We start from the raw sequence: 9,548 nt of genomic DNA, 5'->3' as shown, positions 1-9,548 counted from the left end.
ATCGGGCTGCTTTGTAAATGAAATATATTTTTCCACGTTTCCTTCTCCTGATCTCGCAGTTACCTAATTTGATTCCTATTCTCAAATTCAAAGCCTGATTGGATAGACATAACTAATCACATCTCCCTTGTTATAGCCATATATCTGGATTGTAGTAATTAAAATTTTTCTTGTAGTGTAGGTCAGTAAAACGAAATGCAAAATTTTTGACGACGTTTCGATGCTACATTGTATCATCACCAGGGCTTATTTGCGGTTTGCTTTTATCTGGATTGTAAAATGGTTCTCTTCAGTAGGTGGTGGGCATTTTCATTTTGTGTTTCCTTGGAATTGCAAGAGTTTTTCGAACACTTTGCCTATTCGAAAGAGGTAAATTTTTTAACTGACAGTTCAAACCATTAATGATTTCCAATTGTGCCCGACACTACGAATATCCATTTTCTCACTCGTTCCTGCATTGACATACCCAGCACCCTCCGCTTCGGTCATCTGCGTCGGTCCAGTCCGGTGATCAATGTCCGATTTTTCTCTTGGATGAGGAATTTTGGAGACCAATAGGCTCTCCCCATGTCATAGAGCATCAGAGCTTCAAGACCAAGGAACCTGAAATCGGATCGATATTTTTTAATATTTTTCAAATGGAAGGAATGGATTTTTTTCATGGCAAAGGTTCTGCTCGAGACGTTTCATGCAACTGAATGTGCTCCGGAAAATTATTTCACAAAATTGAGTCCAAATTCACAAAGCTTTATTTCCGATTAAGTAATATAAAAAGAAATGAACTGAAGTATACCGGCATAATCTTCAGTAGCCTGTTGTATAGTAAGCCAAGAAAACTCTGTTGAAAGCCAAGGATATCTCTGAGGGTCCTTGCACACACACCGGTTTCGGACGGCCAGTAAAAAATCGGCCGATATTTTATCGGAGGAGCGCTGCTTGCACATACGCCGGCTTTTAACCGGTCACTTATTTGGTTGTAGTGATATTTATATGGGCGTCCAAAGCGGTGTGGGTGCAAAGAGCCTAACCCTGTGGTTCATGCAGCTGTATGTTAAATTAAGCCAGCGGTTCCCAACCATGTGCACGCGTAGCTCTTGGGGGTACGCCGAAAATAATCGGTAATGGTGGACGCTATCTTCCCTAATAGTAGTCTGGCAGCAGTGGCTTAGCTAGGAAATATGTATACATATTAGATGGCAGTGGAGTAACGATGGGGGGGGATGAGGGGATATACCCCCCCAAAGTCTCAGAAAAATCAAAATATTATTCAAACATCTTGTCTGGATTTGATACATTATAACTGCATCTGCTTAAAGCTGATTCAGAGCAATAAGTGCCAAAGTGATGTAAAATTTATTTTCAGGCATGTTATTATTAAAAAACTTTCTGAACTCCCCGTTTCCTTAGGGGTAGCCCCCACAAACCCCCTTCATCCCTCCCAAGGCTCCCTCATCCCACACCAAAGCATATTCCTAGTTACGCCACTGTTATATGGTGGATTTAAAACAAATTTTCTTATTATACAGTTATTTATAATTAAAAGTGTCACCTACCCGTAGTGAAATTATGCACTATTAGTTACATTTACATTTTACTTTACATTGTCGGGGATACAAATATTAGTAATAACCATATAGAGGGGTACGGGAGGAAGAAAAGGTTGGGAACCGCTGAATGAAGCGATTCCGAAAGGCGCTGGGTTGGGATCACATCATCATGAACATCCGCTCGAAAAATATGCCTCAACGGCAATTCAAACAAAATTCTGTAAACGTAACCTGCTTATGCTACGTTTCTTTGGTATATTTTTAGATTTAACGGGTTTTTAAACCTTTTTTGAAGTTTAGAATTGAAAAAAATGTGGAGTCGATACACTCGAGCGATTAATTGGCATGGAAAAATCGAGACTTTTGAGTCAAATCAATGGGAAAACAGTGAAATTTGTTATTATTAAAATTAGACATTGCAATATTTCCACTGAGTTTTATTATGGCACAACGCACTTCGTCATTACAAACAACATTATCGTGTGTAACATGTCTTAAGATTTCCTCCTTATTTATGTCTTGGTGCTGGAAGGGAGGGGTAAGGTGGAGGATGGGGTTTGGGTCACGAGAAGACGGGATATTGAAGGCTGTGGGAGAGAAGGGTCGTTTGATTGTCTGAATTCCGGATGCGGAAGTGTAAATAAATTTGCTTGACTTGCTTACTTTTCTTTCACCACTGGTGCAGACGCTCCATCCTGTCGATGACCAGTGCTCTAGTGGACCCCGTTGGACGGTGAAGACCTTACAGTTCCCTCTCTCCTTTTTCAATCCTTCCCTGCTTGCATCCATGAAATGTGGAGTGGCCTGTCCTCTTGAGTGACCGACAGTGTGCGCGTCCCTTCAGTTCATTTGTTGCACCGAAAGTTTCGATGTTTCCCTCGGCTGCTGGAGTTGATGAATTCTGTTCGAAATAAATCAGTGTTTTACGTCCTCTCCGTGGGGAAAAATTGTTATTTATTCATATGAAGTTTATCACATTTTCTGTCATTAGTGTCCTGTACATTGCTCTCTGAAAGCACGTAGAGTAAAATAAAACATTTTATATTTTAATGTTAGGCAACGACTTTACGCTTTTCTAAAGCCACGATCATATGCTGTTGACTAGGGAACTGTTTTGGAATATTACCGTGCATTCTTATGCTGTGTAAGGTGGAACGCAGCGCATGCATTCTTTCTGAGTATCCATTTCCAGCAACTCGCTTTATTAAACTATGATTTTTTTATTTTCAATGAGAATAATAATATTATTATTAACTTTAATGGTATTCCCAGGGCCTCAGTGCAGCTGGCGATGCGACGTAGCGAAGTTGCGGGTCGTCAGTCATATGGTTACCATTGAACTTCTTCACTTTCATCAGTTCGTAACGCTAACCTGTAGGTGAGTACCATAGATTAATCATCGAATTTCCCGATTCATGGCTGCGTAGGAGTGTATGTATTCATTACATACCTATGATAAACAGGCTAAAGTCCCCTCTTCTTGACGAGCTCCGAATAAAATGGAGGTAGGTTGCCCTTGGAGGCACCTGCGATGATTGCTATGCTGGTTATCCATCATGAAAAATAACGACACCTATAATGACAGAGTAATTCTTATGACTTCCTCCTCCTTATTCTGATATGTTAAGATAACTTTGGGTGCTAGGGTAATTGATAAGGCAGCAGAGTTAATAGTTAATTGGAGTCCGGGGTTGAAGTCAGGGATTAGATGGAAGATCTGAAATATTATATTTTAACTTCGGATAGTTTTAGGGGGAAAATATTTCATCAAAACGCCAAACGATGCTCCTCATCGTGCTCTTAGTTATAAAATACCCTATCAGTTCACATTTCACGAACTAAAATTTCATCTTCTAGGTGGAATACACCGCCGAATGTTGCAACGTTATTTCAGATAATTTCAAGATAAGGCCATAATTTGAAGAGATCGCTCACTGTATTCAATTATAATTTCCAAAATAAAATATGTCTTAGTCCAGGTAAAGTCCAATTAATTCTTCGTAAAGAACAGCATTGTATTTTTGGGGCTAGAGCCATTATCGCAAAATACCTCACGAAAAGATCGAATCAATTGTCCTCCAATGCATAAAGTGCGGAGAAAAGTGGAAAAATACAGATCCTTTGGTCTACTTGGCAGTTTATAAATATAAGAGGGGTCAATTAATATTACCGAGTTGAATCAGAAAATCAAAGATAATAGGATACATTTCACTCAGTATTTCACTAACAAATTATTCTATTCAGTTTCATTTATAAGCCCAAAAAGGCATATAATATGTTATGTTACAATTAATCCTATTTTTGCCGAATTTGCATTGATAGGGATTTCCACCGGGGAGAATTACGCCTAGGTAGCTTAATTGGCTAAAGCACTCGACAAGTTCCCGTATTTCAAGGCGAATGATTTTTTCTCTGTGGATTTTTCGCAACGTTAGGAAATTCATGTTGCATTTATGAATGAGAGGGTATGCCAAGGAATAGTATGTAATAGGTATTTTTTAAATATAAAGGAGAAATATTTTTATTTTACGTCCATTTATGATGAAAAAAATTCACTAATATTCACATTGGGGAATCAGTAAATGACTTTTAATGCGCGGTAGTGGTTGAAAAGGTATTATACTGCATATTATAACTGATAACTTCTGGCTTTACTTTGTGAAACCTCTCCATATTGGAAATAAAGAAATAAAACTTTGTAAGGTTCGCTATTATTTGATTAATTTAGGCACCTGACGATGTAACCAAGTTACGAAACCCGGGTCGTACCCATAATTAAATTATAGTGAACCTTACAAAGTTTTATTTCTTTATTTCCAATTATACTGCATCCTGGATCGGAAGAATCACATCGAGCGAGTCGAATCATTACCTATACTCTCATCTTCAATCTACTGTAATATTGATAAGTGTATCACAATGTCACTACCAATCTGGAATGACCTATTTTGAGACTAAAATCGTTTTCCCTCCAGTACAAAGAGTTAGTGGTGTAGCAGGCAGCAGCCATTGCTGCGCGTGAGCTGGCACGTAGGCATGTCAGACCAAAGTGCAAGTCCACGAGATGCCCGCACGTGATTGGCGGATGTCAGTCCAGGGTCAGCCCTAGGGGAGGATGGCAGGGATCGGGGGTAGATAACAGGGTTTTATGGACTTCCCCTGGAGAAGATTAAAAGAACATGCATAGCTTAGCTCGCGGCTGAGTTGTGACGTGGCAATTGCTTGGGGTGGTCACAACCAAGTGGCTGGGGGAAATATTTGTTCATTCTTAAAGGGAATAAAGTCACTTTTATTGGGTCAGAGAGACTCCTTTTATTTCCGGCACCTGATCCTTCCGTTCGAGAGACGATCGTATTGTCGCTAATATCTCGTTCGAAGACGAGCGGGATACGACAGTGGGTATATTCCTTGGTGCTATCATTTTCATATTTAAATGAATGTATTTCGATAGAAAGGGTGCCACTGCTACATCATAAGTATTGCGCCTAATTACACTGATAGAATAATTGAAAATCTGTGCTACACATTGTTATTTCAACTGTGTTCTTATTGGAACTGTGAATGAGTGACTCAACCATTCATGTAAATGGTCATATGAGTAGTAAAGTACTCAGCAATAATTATTGTTGACTTCTGTGGCTAAAAATTATTAATATCAGTTACATTTAGGGATAGTTGTATATGAGGCCAGAAAAAGATTTTACTTACGTTCGTTACAGCTACCTTTTCCATCGGTGTCGTCAACCGCTTTGGTGTCACATATCGAAATTCTATCTTAGCTATCCAATCTATGATCACACCGTAACTGAACTTCTTGGATAATATCGACCTTTTATATGTGACAACCAATTGATAGTCTATTTAGTTAGTGTTGTTATCAGCCAATCGTTACAAAAAATGGCTAGTTTGATCATATCAAGATTGTGAGCAGGAAAACTTTTCCTTTAATTGATAAGATAATATATCGCATGCATTCGATTACTAACTTCGATATATTGCTTGATCTGAAGCTCTTTCCTTGTAAGAATCCGGTATTTTATAACTTGCCCGATGAGCTAATATTTCTTTTCCACCACTTTAATGTTAAAATTACTCATTCGTCCTCAATTCATTTCTCACGACTTTTTTGGCTTTGTGTAGTCTAAATCGTTGAGATGATGGGTCGTCTCCTACGATAAAAATGGCTGTCAGGTTATGCGCATAAAATATTGCTTAAAGGGACAAAAATCCAATCACAATATTAAATTCAGTCACAATATTTCTCGATATTTTCTTGCCACCTACGTCGTGCATCGTATGCATATCTAAATAAATGCGGAATTCTATTGGTTTTTAACGCTTTCAAGTTATTTAACTGACTTGGGTAAGTTTTATTCTAATAACGAGAATCAATTCACAATTTCACTTAAGTGCTCTCCATAGCATATCAGGCTATCATCATCATCACAACTGCACAACAATCCGAAGATTGGTTTGTTGCATCTCTTCACTAAATTTTCCCATCAGCTTATCTTTTCACACCAACGTACTAATTTTATTTCACTTCATCGTTTACCTGTCCCATATACAGTGGAACTTGGTTATAACTTCATCAAAGGGACCAGAAGATTTTTAACGTTATATCCGAGTGACGTTATAAAAAAGCAACCTTAAATCTGAGTGACACCACAACTTGACATTGCACAAACAAAACACAATTAACGACGTATAGAACAACTGTCAACATACGCGATGCTCTCACGGAGGTAGGTATGTGACTGATGATCTACCATTACTAACGAAACAAACAATACGATACAGTGTGCCTGTGTCAGTGACCTTGTACAATGTAGGGGTGGTAAGGGATAAGATTCAGGTATGCGGGACAGCCCCCGCTCCCTCCAGACAGCAATTAAACAAAAGAGTTGCATCCCGTCACCTGCTCAACGTCCAGCTTGTGACCTGTTTTTGCTTTTGATGTTTCTACACATGGTTTCTATGAACTTTGGGACATAATACAATCACACTCCCACTTTTACAACCTAATAACCGCAAAATTTTTGACGCTATACCCGAGCGTCGCAATATTTGTTGACGATATAAACGGGTTTTCGTACAACATAAAATGTTCAATTTTGGCTGGTCTGTATAAAATGTGACGTTAAACCCGAGTTGACGTTACAGCCGATGCCGTTATAACCAAGTTCCACTGTATTTCTTTTTCTTCTTCTTCCTTTTCTGCTATTGCCATCAACTCGTCCCTCGACGATTGTCTTTATCAGGCCATCATGTCTCAAGATGTGGCCTATAAGGTTGTTCCCTCTTCTTTCCAAGGTTTTCATGAGGCTTATTTACTCTTCTACTCTACTTACGACTTCCTCATTACTAACTCGGTTGATCAATTTGATCGTCATCATTCTTCTGTATCAACACCTATCGAATGCATCTTTCCTTTATTTCTCAACTGCAGTCATTGTCCATGCCTCACTTCCATATAGGAGCATACTCCAAATGTAGGTTCTCAATTCGCCCTATTTTTGTGATAATATGTATCTTTATAAATGTTTCTTTCATACCTTGGGGATTTCAGGTCTTCCGAGGGATAGATTCTGGATTACACCGGGGTAATTAACTTTGTACTAAAATGAATTGAATGTAATCGCATGAAAACGGAATTTAAGATAGTAGTCGCCTTTTAACACTCTTTGATTTTCATTTCGTAGTTTTTCAATTGTTAGTTTTAATTATTAGAAATGATGAAATGTTAATATTTAACTATTCTGCTGAATGGTTTTTTGTTCTAATTGGTCCGCGGCTGTTTGCTAAAATTTTGAAACTTTCCTACCACTACTAAGTGAATTCAAGTTGATGGTTTTCAGACATGGTTTTAATTTTCCTCTACGGGTAGAAATCAGGAGTTGTAATTAGGGAATCAGTCAGCAAATATCTTGCCCAAATCGATTTGAAACAACGTCACTTATTTAACTTCATCTTCACTAAAACTCTCAAAACTTTTTATCCTGAGTTCAATCGTATTAATAAAGGCAGGATTGTCAAGAAAATAGGTCAGATCGTACAGTGGCTGATCCAGAGAGGGGCTTAGAAGGGCTGCAGGGAGGGGATTACGAGCCCCCCCTGGAGTATCCAATTTACACTAGAAGAAATGGTAATTTTTTTCTGACCCCCACTACTGCTGGAATGTTACCTTCAATACTCACCTAGCCCCCCCTGTCCCCATCCTGGGTGCGCCACTGGTCTAATTCGATAAAAATTATTATTTTACAGGTTTTTCGTATAACGATCCCGTTATAAGAACACATATGATATGTATACAGACAGTCCCACAGGCAGTGCGTCATTTTTGACCTCTAATTTTAGTCACTTCGCATCAAGCTATGTTCATGAAAATTGGCATACTTATGCGAAAAGGTCCTAAGCTTTGTTGAGTATAAGAAAAATTTTAAAACTTTGATCTTTTTTCCTCACAATGTGGGTCCAAAATTTGAATTTGCCTTGTGGGGTTTAAATGTTTTAAAAAACTGACTTGGGTACCCTTTAAAATCTATGGTTCCACACGTTGATTATCATGATAGCCCGACGATTAATTCTATGACCTTTGACTCCAATTAGGACCCTCGGAGGTAAAAAAATTGACAATATTCATGTAATATGCAGTATGCGCCAAGCATAGCTTGAAGAAACAAAATTTCAGTCACCATATTTCTCGATATTTTCTTGGCTGCTACGGCGTGCCGTTCACTTATTCCTGCAGCAATCATCAACATTGCTAAAAGAGTGAAATCTAGATTTTGTGATAGTATTGAGTCTATATTAAGATTCTCGATATTTTCTTGGCAGCTACGGCGTGCCGTTCACTTATTCCTGCAGCAATCATCAACATCGCTAAAAGGGTGAAATCTAGATTTTGTGATAGAATTGTGTCTATATTAAGATAGTACGAAGTTATTTTTCTAAAATAATTATCGACTTAAAGCCAAAAATAAATCTAAAATACGTTTTCGAAAAAACTGTTGCGAAAGGGATTTTCGAAAAGAAATAATATTACGCAACTTACATAGTCAAAACGGGTTTCAAAATAGTCGAGAAAATTATTTTTTCCACCTTTTTCCGGATGCGTACCACTGTGCGGCGTGGTGAAGAGCCCCTCCCTCCTTATCTGTTGTGATGCTTTACCGCTATAGATTTTCCCCAATAATTGACTCTGGATGACGCTTGCCAAATTACTTGCCTCAATTCGAGGCTTGCTTTCATAATTGGTGATAATGATTTTCTGTACTAAAATGTGCGGAGAGATCAATATCAAAGAAATAGCCGCGAATTCGATAAATCAACATGAGTCAGATTATTTCTTAGCCCTGTGTTTTCTTCACATCAATCACTGCCGTTATTTTTCTTTCACATCCCGGAATACATCACCTTTTACTTAAAACTTAATAGCCCGGTCAAATTAGCCCAAAAAACAGGGGTTCCCTTGCATAAATTGCCAACAAGCTGAAAATTCTCATGATCATCAAGGATACCACTCTAATGAAATCCTGAAAAGTCCCCATCGATCCCGTGTTTGCAAAATATTTTATTCAAGGTCAAAGGTCACAAGAATGAGTTTTTTGCATTTTTTGGCCAAACTGTTAGTTTTATGATAAGAATTTCTCAGATGAAAATTGTAGATCATAAAATTATCTACAAAATTGTCATTTCTATTTTTTCTCTATGATTTACCGTTTCTGAGAAAAAACCTTTTAAATAATCATTAATAATGTTCCAATAATGTTCGGAGAACGCAACAATTTAGTCAAGCATATTACGGAGAGTACAGCTCCAGCCTACATTCGAAAAGCTTTTTCTCAGAAACGGTAAATCTTAGAGAAAAAATAGAAATAACAATTTTGTAGATAATTTTCTGATCTTCAATTTTGATTTGAGCAATGTTTATCGTAAAACTAACCGTTTGGCCAAAAAATGCAAAAAACTCATTTTTGTGACCTTTGACCTTGAATAAAA

The 9,548-nt window shown here is 38.0% G+C and overlaps 1 long non-coding RNA gene across 2 annotated transcripts; it reads right to left on the bottom strand.

Annotated features, from left to right (window-relative positions):
* Window positions 1-537: 537 nt before the first annotated feature.
* LOC124158596 lies at window positions 538-5,342 on the bottom strand. Of its 2 annotated transcripts, XR_006864842.1 has the most exons (5): window positions 5,256-5,340; window positions 2,998-3,120; window positions 2,803-2,919; window positions 2,211-2,448; window positions 538-603 (listed from the first exon to the last, which is right to left on the bottom strand). It is a non-coding gene; the product is annotated as an uncharacterized LOC124158596 (long non-coding RNA). The 2 variants fall into 2 exon arrangements; XR_006864843.1 differs by lacking the exons at window positions 2,803-2,919; window positions 2,998-3,120 and having other exon boundaries at window positions 5,256-5,342.
* Between the last annotated feature and the right edge of the window lie 4,206 nt (window positions 5,343-9,548).

This window comes from Ischnura elegans, chromosome 5 (assembly GCF_921293095.1).
Source record: "Ischnura elegans chromosome 5, ioIscEleg1.1, whole genome shotgun sequence".
Lineage (NCBI taxonomy): Eukaryota > Metazoa > Arthropoda > Insecta > Odonata > Coenagrionidae > Ischnura > Ischnura elegans.
This window is presented reverse-complemented; position numbering and strand designations above follow the sequence as displayed.